The sequence below is a fragment of the Rousettus aegyptiacus genome, unplaced genomic scaffold (genome assembly GCF_014176215.1).
Source record: "Rousettus aegyptiacus isolate mRouAeg1 unplaced genomic scaffold, mRouAeg1.p scaffold_m13_p_12, whole genome shotgun sequence".
NCBI lineage: Eukaryota > Metazoa > Chordata > Mammalia > Chiroptera > Pteropodidae > Rousettus > Rousettus aegyptiacus.
This window is the reverse complement of record NW_023416287.1, coordinates 79,428,863-79,450,747: the sequence shown is the minus strand read 5'-3', so window position 1 is coordinate 79,450,747 and position 21,885 is coordinate 79,428,863. Positions and strand designations below refer to the sequence as shown.

Sequence of the window (21,885 nt, the reverse complement as noted above, 5' to 3'; positions counted from 1 at the left end):
CATATGTTTCTCTTTTACAGACGCTCTCCATCCCTTTCTCTTTTCCTACTTCCTTTCTCTTTTTTCTTTACTTTCTGGGCTCATCCCCTGCCTTACGCTTCACTCACTTCTCTGAGTGTCTGGAAGAGGGGAAGGGAACAAGGAAGTAGAAGACATGAAGAGAAAGAATGAGAAGTCTGTGAATACAAAGGTGCTGAGGAAAGCGAGCAGAACTCAGCGTAACCACCGGAGTCCTTGTTTACGGACTCGCTGTACCAGAAACCAAGGCTACCGTGGTTTATCTCCACAATGACCCTAAGAAGTAGGCACAATGACTGTCCCTACTTCGGAGATGAGAAAATGCAGGCTTGCTGATGGCCACAGAGCTCACAAAGTACCAGTGCCAGTTCTGTGCTACTTGAGTCCACCCATGGGTCACTGAAGAATAAAGATAGAGTAAGACAGCCTGAGCGAGAGGCCCCAGGTGGTCTCCACCCTCTCTGAAGTATAAAAGTAGAAATAAAGACATGAGACAAATGCTTTTGGTTTTTCATCATGCCTCATTTTAAGCAGAGCCGAAACTGAATTTTTCCCATCTTAGTAATGTATGTCAACATCATATAAATGCTATTTAGTTTTCTCTTAGCATCATGCTATACTAGCATATGTCATGGTGAATATTATTACATGCTTTTGATTTTGCCTTTTCACTCGACAAGTGTCTGAGACTGTGTGTGTGTGTGTGTGTGTGTGTGTGTGTGTGTGTACAAGTACACATGTGTATACCAAAGTAGCCAGCTCAATCTGTGAGTTTCTACAGTCACTCAGGCTCCTGCCTTCATCCAACAATGTCTGTTGTTATTTGAACGCTGACGTTTAATTCCCCATTATGCCAAATAGATGACACTCAAACATTTAAGGGGACGTGCAGCCTGCGTGTACCGATGTTTATTTACTCATAATTGTAGCTGTCATTTCTCCTTGTACTGTTGCTTCTGCTTTCTTCATTATCTTCAGACTAAGTCCCATTGAAGGTGGCCCACCTAGTTTAATAAAACAGGGTTGTCCTCTGGCACTTTCCAGGGTGATATAAACGTTCCATATCTATGCTATCCAATATGATAGTCATCAGCCACATCTGACCACTGAACAGAGCACTGAAAATGTGAGCAGAATGACTGAATTGATATTTCCATTTTACTTAATTTTAATTAATTTAGTGGCTTCCATGTAGGACGGCACACCTGCATTGAAGCTCTGTGTACCTTTCTCTTCCATGGCATCATCATAGTTACTAAAGAGTTGTGGACAGTTCCAAAGGTGGATGGTGTGGATTCGATGTGATGGTTCCTGTTCTTTTTCTCTTCAAATGTGAAATAACTTGCTACACTACATACAATGATTTTATAGCCTGGGCTGGAAAAAAATTAATAGGTTGAATACATAATTCACGTATGAAGCTAAAAATATAGCATTTGGCTTGTATCTGATTCAATTTCTTATACACATTTAATTTTTATCCTCATGGCAATAAAATTGTCTCAACTAATAAGACTTCAGGTACTCATGGTTTTCAATTCTGTGCTCTAAAACTTGGATTTCTTGCTCATTTGAATATACACTCGAGAAACTATGTCTAGATGGAAAATAACTTTCTTAATAATGGAAAAGGATATTAAATTAATGATAGTTCTAAGGTGGGTGTAAACTTGAAGCCATTTTAACCTCATAATTTAATGAAACATGAAGAAATGAAGTCAGAATAATTAGGTAAGAATAAAGACCTGGTAAAAATAATAACTACCAATGACAAATGGCACAAGGAATATTGCATTAGGCCATGTACTCATAAACAAATACAGTCTCTGACTTAAGTTCTCAAGTAAATCAACTGATATTTTAGTCACCAACTCAGGTTGTCAGGGTGAGTGGGGAGGAAAGAGAGAGGAAAAAATTAGACAAAATCAAATGGACTTAAAATGAGCTAAGCCAAGAGTTAACTAAATGTCAACATGAATAGTAAATGTCAGTGGATGCATGGGAAAAATAAAAAAACAAAATAAAACTGCTGTCAATATCAAGGAAATAAGAAGCAAAACAGACTTAAGAGTCCCAGCAAAATAAATGGAATTATAACATTACTAGTATATATTTGGGCTTTAAGGGACAGCTTTATACATGATTGCTTTAAATTGACCTGGATTGTACTGTAGCTGCCTGTTTAGAGAATTCTGCTGAGGGAATGTAAGTACAGGGAGATGGTAAAAAGCAGCTTATCCAGCTGTGGGGAGACAACATGTGGCCAGGCGGGCCTTCCTCCAGCATTTTATTTAGTGAGAGGTGGGAAGAAAGTAAATAGCCAGAGGAGAACATTTAGACGGATAAACTCATGAGGGGCTACGAATCGGAACAGTGCTGGGGTGTGACCTCACTGAATCCGCAGGGGCCCCAGCTTTCTATAAGAAGTACTAAGCATTTAGGGGCAAGGCTCAGAGGAACAGAGTTCCTCCTCCTGGGCCCGATTTCACCTCACGGAGATGAGAATTCTGTGAGAATATAGAGTGGAAAGGCATTGGGATTAGACACATCTAAGTTAGAAATAAATTTGCCTACTTAAAAGATACATATTCTTGAGCAATTTTCTTAACTTTTCTAAGCTCCACCTTTGTCTTTTTTTAAATTTGTAAATGTAAATTGTAATACCTTTATTAAAAATATATATATAATTGATATATTTTAGAATAACTACATACTGGTTCAACATTTAATAAACAATATTTGTTTTATTATTATGACCTATATTGACCTCTTATACCTACTTATTATAGATTTAATTAAAGTTGCATTTACTTTCTCTTTTTGGGTAGGAGTCCTAACTTTCTCTCTGATGTCTTTTCTGTCTCTTAAAAGCCTTCAAGAACCATTGCCATGTTGTAGCTGTTAGCAAAAGCATTTTTACTTCACCATTCCTGTGCCTATGCAATAAAATGAAAATTGGTCATTCATCTCTTTGTAGGTTATGAAAGGAAATAATATCATTCTTCCAACTAAGCCAATCTCTTTCCTTCTGACACTCACTGACCCCACTCCTTTTGAAAGTACGAACTGGAATTATAGTTCTGACCAGAGGACCTAATCCTGAAATAATTTATAAGGCAAGAAGTGTCTCTCGTGTTTGCTTCGGGCTATTTTGAATATATTATTTAAGGGAGAAACAAAACTTTAAACAAACTGCAAGTAGGAAGATGATCTCACTATTTTTATTCCTTTTTTTGAACTGAAATGTTGGTTTATAATATGTTGTTCATGCTATTTATAAGGTTTGGCCTTGAATCACTATTGATTGTTTTATTAAATCAAATCTAACAATAAAAAATTTCTATCGATGAAGGAATTCAAAAGGATATGCTGTACTTTCTAAAAGCCTTTCCCAATGAAGATTTCCAGAAGACACTCTAAACAGCAATATTGCTGGAATAAGTGTTTAATATCTTAACATTCAGATGGGGCAGCACTCACTTGTTTCTATAACTTTTACTCTGCTAGCCAAGCATATATTGTGTTCTGCATGTAGTCCTACCACATTATTCTACTAAAAGAAATATTTTTGTTTTTTTATAAGTTATATTTACTTTGACCCATTATATTTCCAAACTTTTTGTGCTCCAGAAGTAGCAAAGATCAAGTTAGAATACTAACTCAGAAATATATGTAGAACTTTTCTAAATACCATATCTAGACTATGTCAAATATCAAACCTACCTCAGTGTTCTTAAGACTAAAGAAATTTAAAAACACTGTAAAAACATAATAAGAAGCTCAAATCCCAAAGGAAGTGTTCTAATTATTTTGTTGTTTAAGAATCTTATTTTATTGGGCACTAATTGAAGTAGGAGGGTTGCCAATAAAGACTAAGAATTTTTCTCCTTTGAGAGAATAAGCACTTTTTCCTACCCTGTAATTATTATGATAGTTTGACTCAAAGTAAAAATAATTAAGTCAGAAAGTATAATTAGAGTGATATTTAAATAATACATTAGTAGTTTCAAAGATAAATCAAAAAAATATTTTCAGTGATGAATGTTAACAAGTGATATCCTTTCCAGGATTCAAGACAGTGAATATGGTACAAACTGTATTTATCACAAATATATTGTATTAGTTAGGATATGGTCCAAGTTGCTATAATAAACACCAAAATACAGTAGCTTAAATAAAAGTGACAGTTTAAAAGTGACCAGTCCAGTATTGGTCATCTGGCTTTGCCGATCTCTATGACTTCCATCTTGGGATCTAATTCCATGTTATCTCCCAGCTGGAGAGAAGGGGAAGGGGCCTGAGTGTTGACATGTGCTCACACATTCTGTGAGTGAGAAAGCCTAAGAATGGTACTGGCACATTTACCTATCTGCACTGGCCAGAACTGAGTCACACAGCTGTCCACAACTGTAAAGAAGGCCATGCATGAACCTTGCATTTAAGAAGGTGTCTGCGTGTCTTGCGAAAATCTATTATTAAAGTCACTGCCTTTGGAGGGTATCAGAAAAGATAATCCAGAGAAAGTTCTATGGATTCAAGAGAAAAATTATCAGATGTTTCAGAACAGTGATGATTATTTATTTAATGCACACACTATCCATAAGATATGAACCCCCTTATTCACTTTAAAGACAGGTGCCATTTTTCTTTATGTTTTTTATACCCCCAGTGCCTACCATCATTTCTGGCATATAGTAAAAACTTAAGAACTATTTACTGACTGAAAAAAGGACTAGCTAAATGAAGGGATTTAAAGGTTAAAAAACTGACATTCAAAATGATTAATTATCTTTGCTAAGGTCAAAGAACTGATAGCTGGTAGAGTCAGGATTCAACCCAGACATCTCTGAAGTTTTTCTCTGAAGTGATTCTCCTACAAGAAAGTTCCTGTAATAAAAACAAGTCATCTGCTTGAGAGAAGCTCTTCCTCTGTAAACTGGAATATAAAATCTGTAATGACTACAGCTTTGTCAGCAGAGATTTGTTGTATTTCTTTTGTGGAATGTGAAAGATACTCATGTTGGTCTCATAAATTTCCTGAGCAATCACCCACTGTTCTCTCAGCCTTTTTGATGGCGGAGAACTCTGCGGTTGACTGATTCTCAAATGAATAATTCTAACAAGAAGGCTCATTTCAATGCACTGCTTTTTTGTTTATGATTATAAATAGTAAAGTTAACACCTGATTAATGGATGTTTTAAGAAATGCTCAATACTAGAACACTCATATATTCCTGATCTCATTCTTTACCCCTCAGCTGTAACAATTTTGATCTCTTCGAAAATGATTAAATCTGGAAGTGGACTAAATGGGCTCCCATTCAGGGGTTTGAGTATCGATGCTCGCTCAAAAAAGGAAGTCGGCTGCTTTTTTCTTTACCCTTGAAGGTGGAATTCAGAGAGAGTTTGCTGAATATTTAACATAGGTCAAATTTCTACCAATGTGAGAAACATCGTGGTGTGTGTGTGTGTGTGTGTGTGTGTGTGTGTGTGTGGTGGGGAAGCTGTATAAAAGTTTGAAGACTAACATTTATAAAATTTAAGTTTATAAAATAATGTGTGTCAGAAGTTAAGTTGGTAAATGATAAATCCAGAAAAATTAAATGTTATGACATTATTTACACATATATTAAAAGTGGGTAGAAAAAAACAAAAACAAATATAAAAATATTTCCTCCTAAGTCACCACCTCCTTTTATTTTTGCTTTATTTATGTGGAAATGTTTCATAACAGTCACTTTGCATTTCGTAATATGCTGAATATAGTAGGGGAAACCCTTAGTGTTTGTGATAATTTTATATGTTAGCCTGACTGACCATAGGGTGTCCAGATTAAATGTTATTTCTGGGTGTGTCTATAATGGTGTTTCTGGATGAGAGTAGCTTGAATTGGTGGGCTGAGCAAAGTAGATCACCCTCCCCAATGTGGATTTAAAATACAATATAAATCCTATATAAATCCTATAAATACAATATAAATCCTATATATTCTCTTTATATTATTGGCAACTCTGCATGGCTAAGGTGGGAGACTTTAGTTGAAAAGTAAGAAAAGCACACGTGAGAGACAGTGGATGAAGAAGCATAAAGAGACTTAATGTGCATATGTGTGTATGTGTGTGAGAGAGAGAGATGGAGACAGACAGACAGACAGACAGAGAGGAGAGAGGTAAATGGAAAAAAAAATACTTTCAAAGTTCTATAGTTTTAGTGGAAAAAAAAATCTCTGAAGAAGTCTTTGGGTAATAAATGCCTGTAGAGAAATGATTTAGATTTCAGCAAATTACTCTAGAATGTCAGAGGGACTGGCTCCTTTTTGCTAGATATTTTTCAAAGCTGTAATTGACTTTCACAATATAGCTTGTCAAAGGTACTTAACTTATCGTAATATACAGCATGGAGGTTAAGAAATGCTTTTGGGTTAGGCAGTTTGAGTCCTGGTTCTGTCACTTATTTGCTAAGAGGTTTGGTAGAAGCCACTTAAGCTTTAGACTCAGTTTAACTTTCTCTAGTTTGTTCACCCATCTTAAGATGGTATCAATTAGAGCACTCTCCTCTTAGGATGACTGAGAAGATCAAGTGAGATGATTGATATAAAATACATAAAGCTTGGCACATAGTAAGCGCTCAATAAATGTTACATATTGGCATTACTACCAAGTGTGGAAACCTTCAATTATTTGTAATATACATACTGAGTTTCCTCAGTGTTTATCATATAGAGCATAAACAATAATATCTGCTATTTTATCGAACACTATTAATATTAGTTTTCCTTTTGTTTTCTCCTCAAAGTTTAACATAAAACATAGTACACAGATAATAAAAGTATATTCTATACACAAAAACATTTCAAATGTTTAAAGTAATAGCCTAGTCAGAAAAGAATAAAATCTTAAACCAGATTTTGTTTCCCGAAGACACGCCATACTTGTTTCAAAAATAACTTGATCTCCCACCATCTGACAGGCTGTTTTCTCCTCCCACGCTTGTTCTTGCGAAGGTCAGGAAGCTTGTTATGCTCATTGACAGATTAAGGAAACCAGGATGCAAAGTCAAGGTAACGTAACGAACAAGAGAAAAATCACTGCGATGTGTGCCCTGGCATTTTGGAACTACAAAACGCTCCCCTTTCCATTTAGACAAAAGAGAATGGACACTTTTGCTCTGTTATTGCCAAGAGAAGGCAACACTTACTTCTCATTATCAAAAATTCTTTAAATATATTCCATTTGTCAATATAGGGGTCCATGGCTTCTGATTTCTGTATGTCATCAAACACACATACCACAGTTGTCAAAATAACAGTCTCTAAAATTTTTCTGCAAGTTTAAATAATAAAAGATGGTGTGGCATGTGGCAATCATACAAGAGACTTGAAAAAAATAGAGTATAACAATTGAAAACTAAATTATTACTCATGATCATGAGATAATACATTAGTGGAGGACAATGACTGGAATAGGGTCAAGTATGAACAGAAAAATCATCATGTTTTTGCCCCAATCATCTAACCTGTCCATAAGCATAGTTTTGTCCAGTAATTTTATGGTGTTCTTTGATTTCTTCTCAGAAATGACTAATTAGTGTGTAAACTCTGTAAATCAGATTACCATAAAGATAAATCACTTGCTTTTATTCTTGTGGGTATAATTCCTGGCTCCATGTTTGTTGTTGTTATTTTTTTTTTTAAGGAAAAATTTGATTACTTTACTGTAAATGTGCTTTCCTCTTAAAAAGTAAAAGCCTCTGTGTAATTTTTCATTGTATTCTGTCCAAGTTTCTTTTTTGCCTCTTGCTGAAAAACAGAGGCCTTTCCTCATTACAGAAATGGTTGATGGAGATGAGTGCCAGGTGTATTCAGTTTCTGATTTGCTCCTGGGCATTAACATAAGGGGTGTGGATGACTAGGGAGATCACAGTGTCTTTAGAGGACCTCTGACTACAAAGTTAGAACCATCTTATTCATCTAATTTCACTACCAGGAATCTTCTCCTGTGGTCATGCCCTGTCACTCTCATGCTTTCTTTTGCCTATCACGTTTGTCTTTTGTGTTGAGTTCCTTTATTTTTTTTCATTAACAAATTTATATATATATTTATATATATATATTGGCAATGATGCTTTAGAAAGTAGATGGTACCTGATTCAGAATTTTTTTTTTCTTTTTAAATTTAGAAGGAGGTTGAGGAAAAACGAGACAATTAAGATTGAGAATTAGCTTTTGCATTGCCTTCTTAGAGTTGCTGCAGCCATTTATACAAACTTGCGTTACGTTTAGAAATCTATTTTCTCACTATTCTGAAGGATAGAAGTCCAAAACCAAGGTGTCAGGGGGCCGCACTCCCCCTGGAGGCTCTGAGAGGCTTTCCTTGCCTTTTCTGGCTTCTGGTGGCTATGGGCATTTGTCTTGGCTATATCACTTCAATCTCTGCCTCTGTCTCCACATGACTTTCTCCTCCTCTCTCTCTGTCCCTTCTCTTTGTGTTTCTTATAAAGACAGGACCTTGAATGCAGGGTCTGCCTAATAATCTGGGAAAATCTTATCCAGAGATCCTTTATATCTGCAAAAACCCTTATTCCAAACAAGGCCACATTTGCAGGTTCTGAGGGCTTAGGAGGTGGACATATCTTTTGGGGGTCTCCGTTCAAACCACTACACCTTATAAAGAGGCATATCTAAGAAGTCAATAATTTCTAAAATGCCACTTCTCTTCTAATTGTTAATTTAATGTTATGTTGACATTCACTTAAATGCTTGTAGAAAAAAATGACCTTGGCTCATCACTACAACTTCTCAGAATATGCTAGGCTACCAGCACAAATATTTAACCTCTACTAATGAAAGAAGTAGTTTACATACGATGTTTAAGGAATGAAAGCCTACTTTGTCATAGTTCTGCTTTTACTTCTTATTTACATAAATTACCATACAATGGAGCAAGAGAAATGCAACCCAACTTGCTACGTTTTCTTTTAATGATTTATATCACAAACTGTTATTTCTGAATTATACAGCCATTTTTTTCTTATTCTCATGAGACAGCAAAATGCTTAGTTGAAGGAACAAGCCATTTGTTCTGAATTTGCGACAACTATAATTCCAAGCATGGTTAAAATACAGTTCTAAGATTTGGCCTGTGTATAATCGGTGGCCCCTCCCAAATGACTGTGTCAATTAAATGCATATGTAAGTAATTTACATATTAGATATTCTACCTGATTACTCGATAAATAAATTAATATATTTCTGGGTAGATATTGCTAGAAATAATAGATTCTATTCAATCATCGTCCTTAATTTTTTAATTTATCAGTATTAGTCTCTTGACTAGTATATGTTTACACTTTTATAATGGAATACAGATTGTTAAAACACATCCCTCCACACATCCACACCCACACATGCAGAACTCCTGAAAAACAAACATTCTTACATGTACTAAGAGAATGATTTGCTACTTTTAAAGGTAGACTCCTTTAAATTCTTAACTATACAAATTTTGATTGTCTAAATCTTAGCTATGTGTCTCACATTCTGTTCTCTCCCTATCGCCACGCTGAAGACAATTAAGTGCCCAGGCACAGTCCTAAGAAGAGCAAAATAAAGATCATCATCAGCCACTTGGATACTGGAAGAAAGACTGGCTACAAAGTCTAGATGGCAGGATAAGTCAAAAGTCATTCAAATGTGTATTTAGTCGGGACTCTTCAAGGTGATTAAGGGCATCAGAATATAGACTTTGAATTTCTTTTTGAGAATATCAGGAGTTTCACCTTGAAAAATTCTGAATATTGAACAAAGCATATAAAGAGAACAACCGAGGCACAGGGAGCTGCTACACAGTATTGGATTAATTAAATAATGATGGGTTAATTATGTTTCTAAAGGTTCATTTTTAGGACAGACATAGAGATGAGGAAAAGAACACTAATGAATGATTGTTTTACATAAATGTGAAGTAGTGACTATCTCCCATTACTGAATTGCACATTAGAAAGGCCAAGTCTGGGATTCAAAGACCATTGCAATGTAATTTCAGCTTTTTTTTTTTTTTAAACCTGGATTACAGTTTTCCCAGAACTCTTTTGAATATGAAACATTATTTTTTCATGATGGATATATTGCAATGAGAAGAAAGGCTAGGTGATGAGTAAGACTTACTGCCCAGCGAAATAATTTGCACTTAAGTTCTCAGTATTTGGGAGTCAACACCTCAGTAAAATGACTATTAAATATAAAACATGAACCTTAAAATTATTTGGGAATAGGTGAATCCATGAATGTTCAGTTCTGCTTTTATTCTGTCCCAAACTTGCACTCAGGTTATCTCTATTCATTACTCCTGCAACCACCTTATATGAATTTTCACTCCTGGTTAAATTGGTTTGTTCACTAGACCTTACACCTCCATTGTTTTCCATTGACTCTGGAGTCTTGTACATACTACATCATGTCCTTCTCCATAAGAATAAATCCTACTCATCCTTTAAATCAAAATTCTCATGGCAGTATTTCTACCAACCTCATATATAAGTCATCATCCAAGCTACCAAAGCAATTACTATTCTTGTAGAATCCTTTGACCTCATATATTCTTTTCAAGAAAAATTTTTATATTTATCACATAAGACTTAGAATATGTCGGAGAATATGCCTTATATTTCTTAGCATCCTTAAGCTCAACATGTTGCCTTATACTTAATAGTTACTCAACAAATAATTATATGCAATAATTTTGATAAGAAATGATAAACCATCTGGTATTTTAACACATTATTTACCACAAAAGATTTTTTGTTCATTTTCTTCTGTTGTCTGATTAAGCAACTGCCTACGCTATGGAAAATCCATCCATTTGGTATTTCGACTCATGTCGGCTAAATGGCCAAGAATATTTGAAAATGAAATAAAATAAAATTATGATAATATGCATTATGTTATGTTGAATTCATCTACATATAAAATAAAATGCATTATGTTATGTTGAATTCATCTACATATAAAATAAAAGTATTAAAATCTACTATGGTAAATCTCAAAAAGATTAAGAAATGCTAAGGAAACAAGAAGAAAATATATTGTTCTTTGGAATCATTAGAGTTCTTATTCCATTACAACATTTAGAATACAGATATCGGGCAAATAGTGTTGACAGAGAGAAACATTATGCAGTAAATGTGAGATAAACAATAGATATTTACATGTTTCTATAGAAACTTCTTAGAGCTCACTTAAAACTGTCAAAATAAAATTGTATTATAAAATTACTGATATTATTTTGATAATAAACAGGGATTCCCTGTGTGAATAACAAAATTACAAGGCAAAAATAACAATAAGGTAAGTTGACTTTCTTTTAGAAGTGCTTATACAGCATACAATATATGGATTTTCAATGATCAATTACAATACTCTAGTCTGAAATACAGCTGGAGTTTATGTTCACTATTGATTCACTATATATAATTTCTGTGAATAAGTTAATTGGGGATGAATAAGGAGGTAAATTCACACTCTGCATTGTTTTTACCATTAAATGACATTTATTCAGGGTTTTTATGAACAGCTTTTTCAAACTTCGGGTCAAAAATAATTCTTCATGATTCTTCTTACATCCTACTTCAAAAAAAATACAAAGCAGAATTTCGTTAACCAATACCTATAATATACTTCATTTCAAAATAATAAAACGTTCTCTATATTCATTTTTTATTCATTCATCTCAACTATTCCAGAGGCTGCTAACGTGCATTGATTTTTCTGATTTAAAATATTTGCATGTCATAAACTCAAACCTTCTATATTCCATGCATGAGGAATGTTTTTTGATGGGGGGGGTGATGCTGAGGTTAACATTATAATTTACATTGTATTCGCTGAACTTGGAATGCACTGTGGGAGTTATAAAGGTTCATTTCTCCACAGGCTAAGAGACCTATTTTTAAGAGCACTCAAGTTAAATTTATTCTACAAAAATACAATATGACAGTTAGGATCCATTCTTGATGAGATTTGTGACAGAAATCAGGAAACAGATATAATGCAGTTTGGCATTTTTTTATTCTCTTAAAAAGCTAAAACTTTTGGCGTAGTGAAATAATAAATGACTGTTTAATTGTTTATTAAAGGATTTCCACTTCTGATAAAAATGGATTAATAAAGATTGGCTTTACCCTCCTGCCTGGATCCACTTAAACAAAAAACAGACAAAATAACAGTTTTCAGATATTTGACATCAGGCAGATCAAGTCAGTGATCTCTGGGAGAAAAGAAACAAAGTGAACCCATTGATTTCTCCAGCTTATTGCCCGAAGAACGTTTTCAGGCTACAGAAGAGAAAGGGGAAACCCAGAAGGAACCCAAAGGTCTCCCTTAATTGAGGACACAGATTTGGCAGTCTGAGATGACCAAAGCAACTGGAGTTCATGAGGCAGAGCCCCAGAGAGGGTGGAAATGCATAAGGAGAGTTCTGGAGACGGACAGAGGGTTTCTCTTGAGTCTTTATCTGAATACTTATCAGTGAATGTGTCTGAGGAAATTTCCCAAGGCTGGGGAAAGAACCATTCAATGTTAGCAAGAAAAAAAATAAAAAGAAAGAAAGAAACAACAACAATAAAAGACTTTGGCGGTTACCTAGGGCCATGAATAAGTGGATTTCCAAAACCCAGATTTTAAAAAAGTCACATAATTTATGGGCATTTAGGTAGAAGACTTAGAAGGTATATTACCTTAATCGTAGGGCAAATTAGCCCTACGCTTTTAGATGGTACCAGTGCTTTGGTATCCTATAATCACTCAACAGCAGGCCTCAAAGGGTCAAAATTTTTCCACAAACTATGTTCTAGTACAAAACCCGAGAATCTTTTTAAAAACACAAAAATCTCCAGCATCACACAAGTCGGAGAATATGTTTAAGAAGCACACCTGCCCTAAAGTAGATAATATGCATTGTTATACTGAATTCATTTAAATCTGAAAAAAAGCAGAAAAGTACAATCCATAATGAAGCAAAAAATTAACAATTAGAAATAGACTTCAAAATGACACAGATGAAAGAATCTGTAGACAAGAATATTAAAGGATATTTTAACTATAGTCCTTATGTTCAAGAAGGTAGGGGAAAGTTCGAGCATGTTAACTGGAAAGTGGAATATACAGAAAATATCCAAACTAAACTATCATATGTAATAGGGAAAAAACACACCAATAGGATTAAGATCAGATTAGCCTGTGTGGGAGGTGGGGGGACAAAGTGGCTTTAAAGACAGTAATAGAAACTATCAAAAATGAAACATACAGAGCAGAAAAAAAAGGACTAAAAAAAAAAGAAAGAAAGAAAAATATCAGTTAACTGTAGTACAACCAAAAGCGCCATAATATATGTGTAATGGAGTTTCCTGTTGAGAGGAGTAAGAGTGGGACAAATAAAAATGACTTGAAAAAATGACCCCTCGTCTCCTAAATTTGATGAAACCTATGAATCCACTGATCCAAGAATATCAAACAATTTTATGCATAAGAAAAATAAAGAATACTATACCGAAACATCATAATAAAGTTGAGTAAAATTAGTGGCAAAGAAAAAATATCTTCAAAGCAGCCAGAGAAAAAAGACACATTATGTACAAAGGTACAGGATAGAAACGATTATAATAGTCTTAGCGGAGACAAGTAATTATAGGTAACGGGGTAATATAAACAAGGTAAGATACAAGGTAATGTCATTAAAAATACTGAAAGAAATTTGTTGACTTGCATTCCATCTTTAATGCAAATATATTTTAAAAACAGAGGCAAAATAACAACTTTTTTCAGTTGTACAAAAATTAAAAAAAATTAATCACCAGCATAACTCCATTGCAAGGAGGTCCTTTAAGAATAAATAAAAATGATACCAGTTCAAAATCTGGATTAGCACAAAAGAGTGAAGAGTACTAAAAATGGTAACTGCAGTTAGATATAAAATACATCTTTTTCTTAGTTTTTAGCCTTTAAAGGATATTTGATTGTTTAAGGAAAATAATAAAAATGTTTTGTGAACTTGTATAATATTTCTGTCATGTCAATAATGATAAGTCAAAGACACATACTATAAATCATAAAGGAAGCACTAAAGAAGTTATAGCTGATGAGCCCATAAAGAATGAAAGATAAATGATTAGGAATACTTAATTCACTCCCCCAAAAATGCAGAAAGAGAAGTAAAAAGGGCACAAACAATTTATGAGACAACAAATGCAACAAATAAAACACAAATAGCAGGATGGTAGATATTAATCCATTCATATGAATATTCACGTTAAATGTAAATGGCCTAAACAGCGTCTGTTGGATTGGTTGAAAATGCTACATCAACCTACATGGTCTGTCCAAGAAATCCACTTTAAATATAAAGACAAATAGTTTGAAAGTAAAAAAAATGAGAAAATATATATCATACTAACATACAAACAAAAAATAGGCCAGCATTGTTAGTAATAACCAGACACAATGTAGGTTACAGAGCAAAAATATTACCACTGATAAAGAGTAACAGTTTATAAATGGTAATGTGATTAATTCATCTAGAGATGTAACGATCTAGATAATTATGCACCTTATAACAGAGCTTCAAATTACATGGGGGCAGAACTAAAAAGAAAAACATTAATCTACACATATAATTGCTTAATAAAGCAAGATGCTCAACATCTGTTTTTCTGTCTTTTCCCTCTAAGTCAGCCCTAAACCTAGCTCACAAGCTAACAATTCTCACACCTCCATGATTAAATACTGAGACTCATACTTGAATCTGTAAGTCATGTTTGATCAGAAATTTAGAACTGTGTCCTATCTCACTTGTTGAATTAAAGGGATACTTTTCCCATTCACTGTGTTTTTGCCCAGAACACCTTGTTTTTTTTTTTCCTGTAGGAAGTGGAACTTCCCCCGAAGTAGTGTGTTTTAGCTGCAAGCCCTGATCTGGCTCACATTTGATCCCAGCTTCCTCTCGCCATACTGGAGAGCTAGGTTTTTGCCGTTTATGACAATATTTATCTGAGTATATTAATGTAACATTTAACTTTTACATTAAAAAAATTAGCTTTCAATTTTCTTGTTTACTGTAGTTCTCTTGCTGTCTTCTCTTATTTGCGATATCGAGATGATACCGGACACTAACATAAAGGAGAGGATGAAGGAATAGATTGGTATTTGTAAAGTGCTTGGAAGAAATGCACTGAGTAGCTAGCTGTCTGTAAACATTAAGTGACATGGGCAATTAAGGAGAGATTTGGATTCGTCCGACCCAAATAAAACATTTTATAGAAAAATACAGATGATGGAGGAATAGATTTTGATTGAATATTTGAATTTAATGTTGGTAGAATAAATGACCCATGTAATCTTTTATTTCATCAATTTGATTTCACAAATGACAACTCAAGTTATAAAATACGAGATGACATGTGGAAAGCTTATAAAAAAAAGAATAAATATATAAATAAATACATCTATATATTTACTCTAATGAGGTCTTTTCTCCTCTAGTTCAATAATAGTATTCATCTTTTATAAAAGGTTCTTCCAAATAGCCTCAGAAAATTCACCAGGTGTAAGACAATGCATCTGCTCTGGACCTCAGGGAGTAGAAAGTGAGAAAAGAGTTACAAATAGAATGGCATGTATTATTAATGAATCACCCCGAGGCTGTCTTTAAAGGCTGCTAGAAAATGCCTATAGGTTTAAAAGATACTAACCTCAAAAAAAATCATAAAAGATAAAACCATTCTTCCTAATATATTCTGAGTAATGATCTCATGGACTGACCTTTTCCCTCTCGCTCCTCTCTTGGCAATCGGTGCTCATGTTGAATCTAACTTTCCCACTCACCATTTTCTCAGCACTCTGTTGTAGCAGAAGCCACGAGTTCATTTTTATGTCTTTTCTATTCAATTGAATGTCACTGTGTTGTTTCAATTTTTTATTCCATTTAATTAATTTCAGTAAATATGTTTTATATAATTTTATGCATTTGGTGAGTTATCTGAGTATAAAAACTCACAACCCTCAACGATTTTTAAAACTGTATTTTATATAGTCCACTTTTAGGTAAAGAAGATAAAATGGAACACTATAAATTCCAAGATTTACAAAAACACGGTTCGAAGCCTATGAAACTGCACTATATATATTTACTAAATTGCTGATGTACAAAATGATAATAAGAATGATGATCTTATTTACTTGTACATTTGTTTTTAACTTTAAAAAATTGCAATGGCTTTACTCTTATTATCTCAGTTGAATTTCACAAAGAGCTGTAGGGGTGTTAAGGGTTGAAAATTTTCAAAGTGAGCCAACTAGCTAAGTCAGCTACAGGGAAGAAATATCTTTAGGTGCCAGGAGTTGTCCTACTTGCTTGCGTGTGGTTTTAGGAAATGTATTGTATAATATATAAAGATGGCCAGTGTCTGTTTCTGTAATCTGCTCACTTATTAACCAGGGTGTGGTAAGAGGTGATGTATTTGTATTGTGTTAGTGGTCAACTTCTGCTTCTGTAATCTGCTTACTTGTTTGATGTAGCTTTAGGCTTTATGAGCTGCCTCTTTTGAGAACGTAATGGTAAAGGCTTCCCAGTAAATCAGTAACAAGGAGGTGATTCCTCTAGGTACCAAAGCTCCAGAAAGAGGCGCAACATTCCAGGATACAAATAATAAGACTGTCTACCAGGCTATGTTTGATCTAGCAATTCCCCAGATACATTTATCTTTGTGAAAGACATTAACAGTTAACTTATGCTTTCTGTAATTTCCTTACTCTCTTTGTTCTAGGATGTAGTCAGAGGCTTCATAAACTGCCTCAAACAAAGACCCTGGGTTGATCTCCTCTAACCCTGCGTGGTAGAGAGTCAGTTGCTGGCTGGCTAATAAAAGCTCATCATAATTAATCTCAATTGGCTCTGTGGGTCTTAGATTTGAACGCACCACAACAGGGGAGCATACTATCCTGTTTTGCAGATGAGTAAACTGAGTCTCACAGAGTCCCACAGCACGGGAATGAAAGGCTCCTGTGCCACGTATGACCAATATTCCATTGTTTCAGACAAAATTCAAACCCTCATTTGATACTATTGGATTGTGAGTAAATATAATCGTAAATGGAACACCCATTGTCTTAATCTTTTTTTTCTCTAAATAGTTCAAAGTAAAATATTTCCAATTTGTGTTATAAAAAATGATTTTTCAATAATATTTAGAAATAGGTAATGAATTTATCTAAAAAACTGAATATCTTTAATTAAGGTAAAACTATTTTTTTGCAATGGTAACAATGTAAATTTTGTGCACACTCTCTATATATATTACATACATATATATTACATATATATATTATGTAGATAATATATATGTATATATATTACAAAGACCAAATTCTCCTCTTCTATTAACTCTTTTCAATATCTGTTAACTCTTTGACCATAAAATATAGAAAAGATACTTTTCCCCCCCATTTTCACTGAAATACTATGAGGCCACAGTTTAAATCACTTTCCTAAGATTAAACATTATGGCAGAGAGAAAAATATGATCTGAACCCAGATTTGAAATCCTATCCCACTCCATCTTTATTTACTTTGTAGTATATTTATAGTCTATTGAAACCATAAGTCTATTGAAACCATGGCCTCTATTAAACATCAAATAATAATTGAATATTCATCAAGAACTAAAAATATATTTCTATAGAAGGGTTATAACACTTCAAAAGAAGTGATAGATAATCATTAAAACTCTTTTTTATAGAGTAACACCAAAATCTAAGAACACTTGTTTAGTGTACATTTCTGCAAATCCACATCAGTGATGGAAAAAGATTTCAATGAATTCTCCTTAAAATATGTGATAGTTTTAAATGGGTTGATTAGACTTAGAAGAAGCTAAGTCCTTGTAAAAATATTTGACATGTTAGATTAATTTTAGTTGGAAAAGTAATGGTTATATTTGGACATTTACACAAAATAATTTGTTCTCTGACCCTCATGAGTTTTTAAAGATACATGATGCTATTTTTTTTCATGTCCATTGCATAAGGACTTGAATACTATATGTTTTAAAGAGTTTAGTCAAATGGATAACCCAAATTTAATTTCTTAAATGACTAAATTTTGGTCAGAAGTCTGAACTTTAGTCAGAAGTCTGCTGTAAAATGTTGTTTTCTATTAAACTATATATTCCACAGTCATTTGTGATTCCTCTAATTATTTTTTTTTCACACCAATAAGTATACAATAGTACCAAACAATTCAGATGACAAATACTTTGCTGAGGAAATGATCTTATTTTTATCAAGAATTTTCACCAGAGCAGCTGTCCAACAATTTTTAACAAGAGACTGAGTTTCCAGTTCTGCTGTAATGGTATGAGCATCCTTTAGCTCACCAATCCCATTGATAACAATCATAAACTATAAATACACACACAAAAACAAAAACTATTTGATATCTGAAGGTTATACAAATTCAAGAGTAGGCAGATTGCTGAATTAAGAAATTGGAGAAGTAAGGAAAGAGAAAACAGGCAAATAAAAAAGAAGGGACAAAAAGAAAACAAAAAAATAGTGACCTGAGTTCAACTGTTTACATAATTACACTAAATTTTAATGGTCTAAAAGTACTAATTAAAAGGCAGAGTGCAGAAAATAGCAAGACTCAACTACATACTATCTACGAGAGTTAGAGGAACTTTAAATATAAAGACATAAGTTGAAAGTAATGGATAGAAGAAGATATACCATGAAAATTTTAAATATAAGAAGGCTAGAGTGATTATATTAAGAATGGATATAAAATTGTCTTGAAGATCAAGAGTATTGCTAGGAATAAATAAAGACATTCATAATACTAAATGAGCTGATTTACTAAGAAGACACTGCAATCATAAATGTATACTGGCTTAATAAACTCTCAAAATAAATGAACCAAAAATGTTGACAGAAATAAAGGGAGGTATAGACGATTACATGTTTTTCAGAAGTTTTGGTTTTGACATTCAGTTTTAGCAATTCATAGACTACCAATTAAACAATTTAGTAAAAGCATAGTTGATCTGAAAAGTACTATCAAAAACCTTGATCTAAGTGATAATTCAGACAACTCTATCTCTAGTTGTAGAATACACATTATTTTAAAGTTCACATAGTATATTCAACAAAATTAACAGTATATTGGTCCATAAAATAAAACTCTGTAAGTTTAAAAATATGGAAATCAAAAGTATATTTTCTAATAATGATAAAATAAAATGAAAAATCAATAATAAAAAGACATATAAGGAAGCCCAAACTAAAAAAATTAAGCAAAGCAATAACTCATTGGGAAAAAAGAAATAAATTAAAATTAGAAAATATTTTGTACTACAGAATAGTGAATATACAACATATCAATGGAACTTAGAGGAACACAAATAGTTTAAAAGTCTACATTATGAGGTTTGACCTTAAGAAATTAAAAATAGAAGACAAAGTATAACTAAAATAAGTACAAGATAGGAAATAGTCAAAATAAGAGCAGATCTGAAAAAATAAAGAGAGACAGATAATAGGGCCAATTAGCAATGTTAAAGGCTCTCTCTTTGACAAGAAAACAAGTTGCTAAATCCCTATTTAGTCAACATATATATGAGAAAGCATAAATCATCAATATCAAAAAAATGAAAATGCAGTTATTATAAATAATATTATTTAAATATTATTAATGAAAATTTATGCTAACTATGATAAAATGAAGTACACAAATTTCATGGAAAATTTAACTTGTCAAAACCAATATAAGAAAAAATACAAAACATACCATACTTATATATGTTAAAGAAATGGAATTCATTATCAAAAGCTTTCATTCATGATCAAAGAGGAAATCTCAGATCCAGATGGCTTCAATAGTAAATTCTATCAAATATTCTAGTAATAAATAATATCAATTTTATACAAATTTTTTCAGTAACAGAAGTGCAAACTGTCCATCTAATTTAATAAGACTGGTATAATTTTAATTAAAAAAAATAGTAGATAAAGTGACTACTATGAAAAGTAAATTGTAGATAAATAGACCTTGTAAATACTGGCACAAAATCCTTAATAAATATTAACAAATCAAATCCAACAATATAAGAAAAGGGTTGTACATCATTATCACGTAGGATTTGTATGAGAAATTCAATATTAGTTTCCTTCAAAAATCACTCAATATAATTCATTGTATTAAAAAAGAAAAAAATCATATGATTTCAAGAGAGAGAAAATTATTTCACAAAAAAATCGATAAATACTCATGTTAAAAATTACCAGAAAGCTAGGAAAATGAGAAAACTCCCTCAATCTAACAGACACCTATGGAGGACCTCCAATAACTTATTTCATGTCTCCAGTCAGATCAGGAACAAGGCAAAGATGCTTGCCGCCATGTCTTTTCAACATCTTACTAGAGATCTTAAGCAAAAAAAGGCAAGACATAAAAAGCAGACCGGAAATTAAGTGTTAAACTGTTCCTATTCACATATGAATTTTTTTTTTTTAAATGGAAACTCTCAGAGCATCTACAAAACTACTAGTAGAACTGGTGAATTTAACAGATCCTAGGATACAAGGTTAATGATTAAAAAACATTCAAACTTTGCAAAGATACCACCAATTGTTTTGTTCATTCCACTGAACATTAAAGTAGCCATATCAATTTTCATAGTATCTTTTTGAAAAGGTATTTGAAATATAATTTTTAAAGCTTTAGAAATACACGGTTGTCTAGATATTTTATACACACATATATAATATATAGTTTCTATTTTATATATGTACTAAGATATGTCTAACACTTTGGCTAAATAGTGACGCACATGTTAGAAAAAATACCAGTTTATTTGTATAACCATAAAGGTTCCAGAATAACAAGAAAACACTACTGATTTTATTTCTTATCTTATGTTAAGACATGGGACTATGCGGAAACAGTAACACATACATACATATATGTGAGTGCATGTGGGTGTATGTAAGTAATTACTCTTTCCAGATAAATTTTAAAATGTAAACTCATGATTATCAGTGAGATAGGTTCTTATCCCATTTTACCTTTAACAGTTTTCCTTGCTCTCTGGAACATACTTTACCAAGGGAAATTTCTTGATTTTTTGTTAAGCATTTGGAGAGATTTACTGGTATTAATCTCCCAAATGCCTCAACTTTGCTAGACGTGGAGACTCCTGGAGAGTTGTTTGTTTGTTTGTTTGTTTGTTTGTTTTGATAAAAAAGAGCATCATTATCAAAGGGACATAGTGAAACACTGCAGTTTTCCTTCATGAGTTCATTGAGTTTGCGCAAGGTCCACACTGCCGAGGGGAGCCTGAGCACTGCCATGGGAATCTCTCCCTCTGGTGCGTGGCATCAAGATGAACTGTCAGAAACAATGTATACTGAATAATGAATAAATGAGAGTCCCTTGACATAGATTTGACAGCCATAAAATATGAGTTTTGTGATTGCCTTAATATTCCAACTCAGGGACTGACTGAGAGGATATTATTTCTAAATGCCAAGCTAACTACAATTGTAAAGACTTTCAGGAGGTGCTTCTCTTATTAGTGTTTGAAGCGATTATAGAGAGAATGGGTCAGTACAATTTTCCTCCTGCACTTAAAAAATCTTTTCTTGCTACTGCAAGAAAAGCTATTCAAATTCAAATCAGGATTCTCATCACAAATGTTTTGTTTGTGAGAGACACTGCAAATAGGCTACAGCCTTTTCCTTCCCCAATCAGGCTGAGTTTGAGGACATCAGCGTACTTCATTGCAAATAAAATAGTGTTAAACCAACAGGTAGAATCAACTTCC

General features: G+C 33.2%; 1 protein-coding gene across 3 annotated transcripts in view; it reads right to left on the bottom strand.

Annotated features, from left to right (window-relative positions):
- Positions 1 to 21,885, bottom strand: part of DCC (DCC netrin 1 receptor) — a 1,187,310-nt gene that overhangs the window by 122,807 nt on the left and 1,042,618 nt on the right. The window lies entirely within an intron of this gene.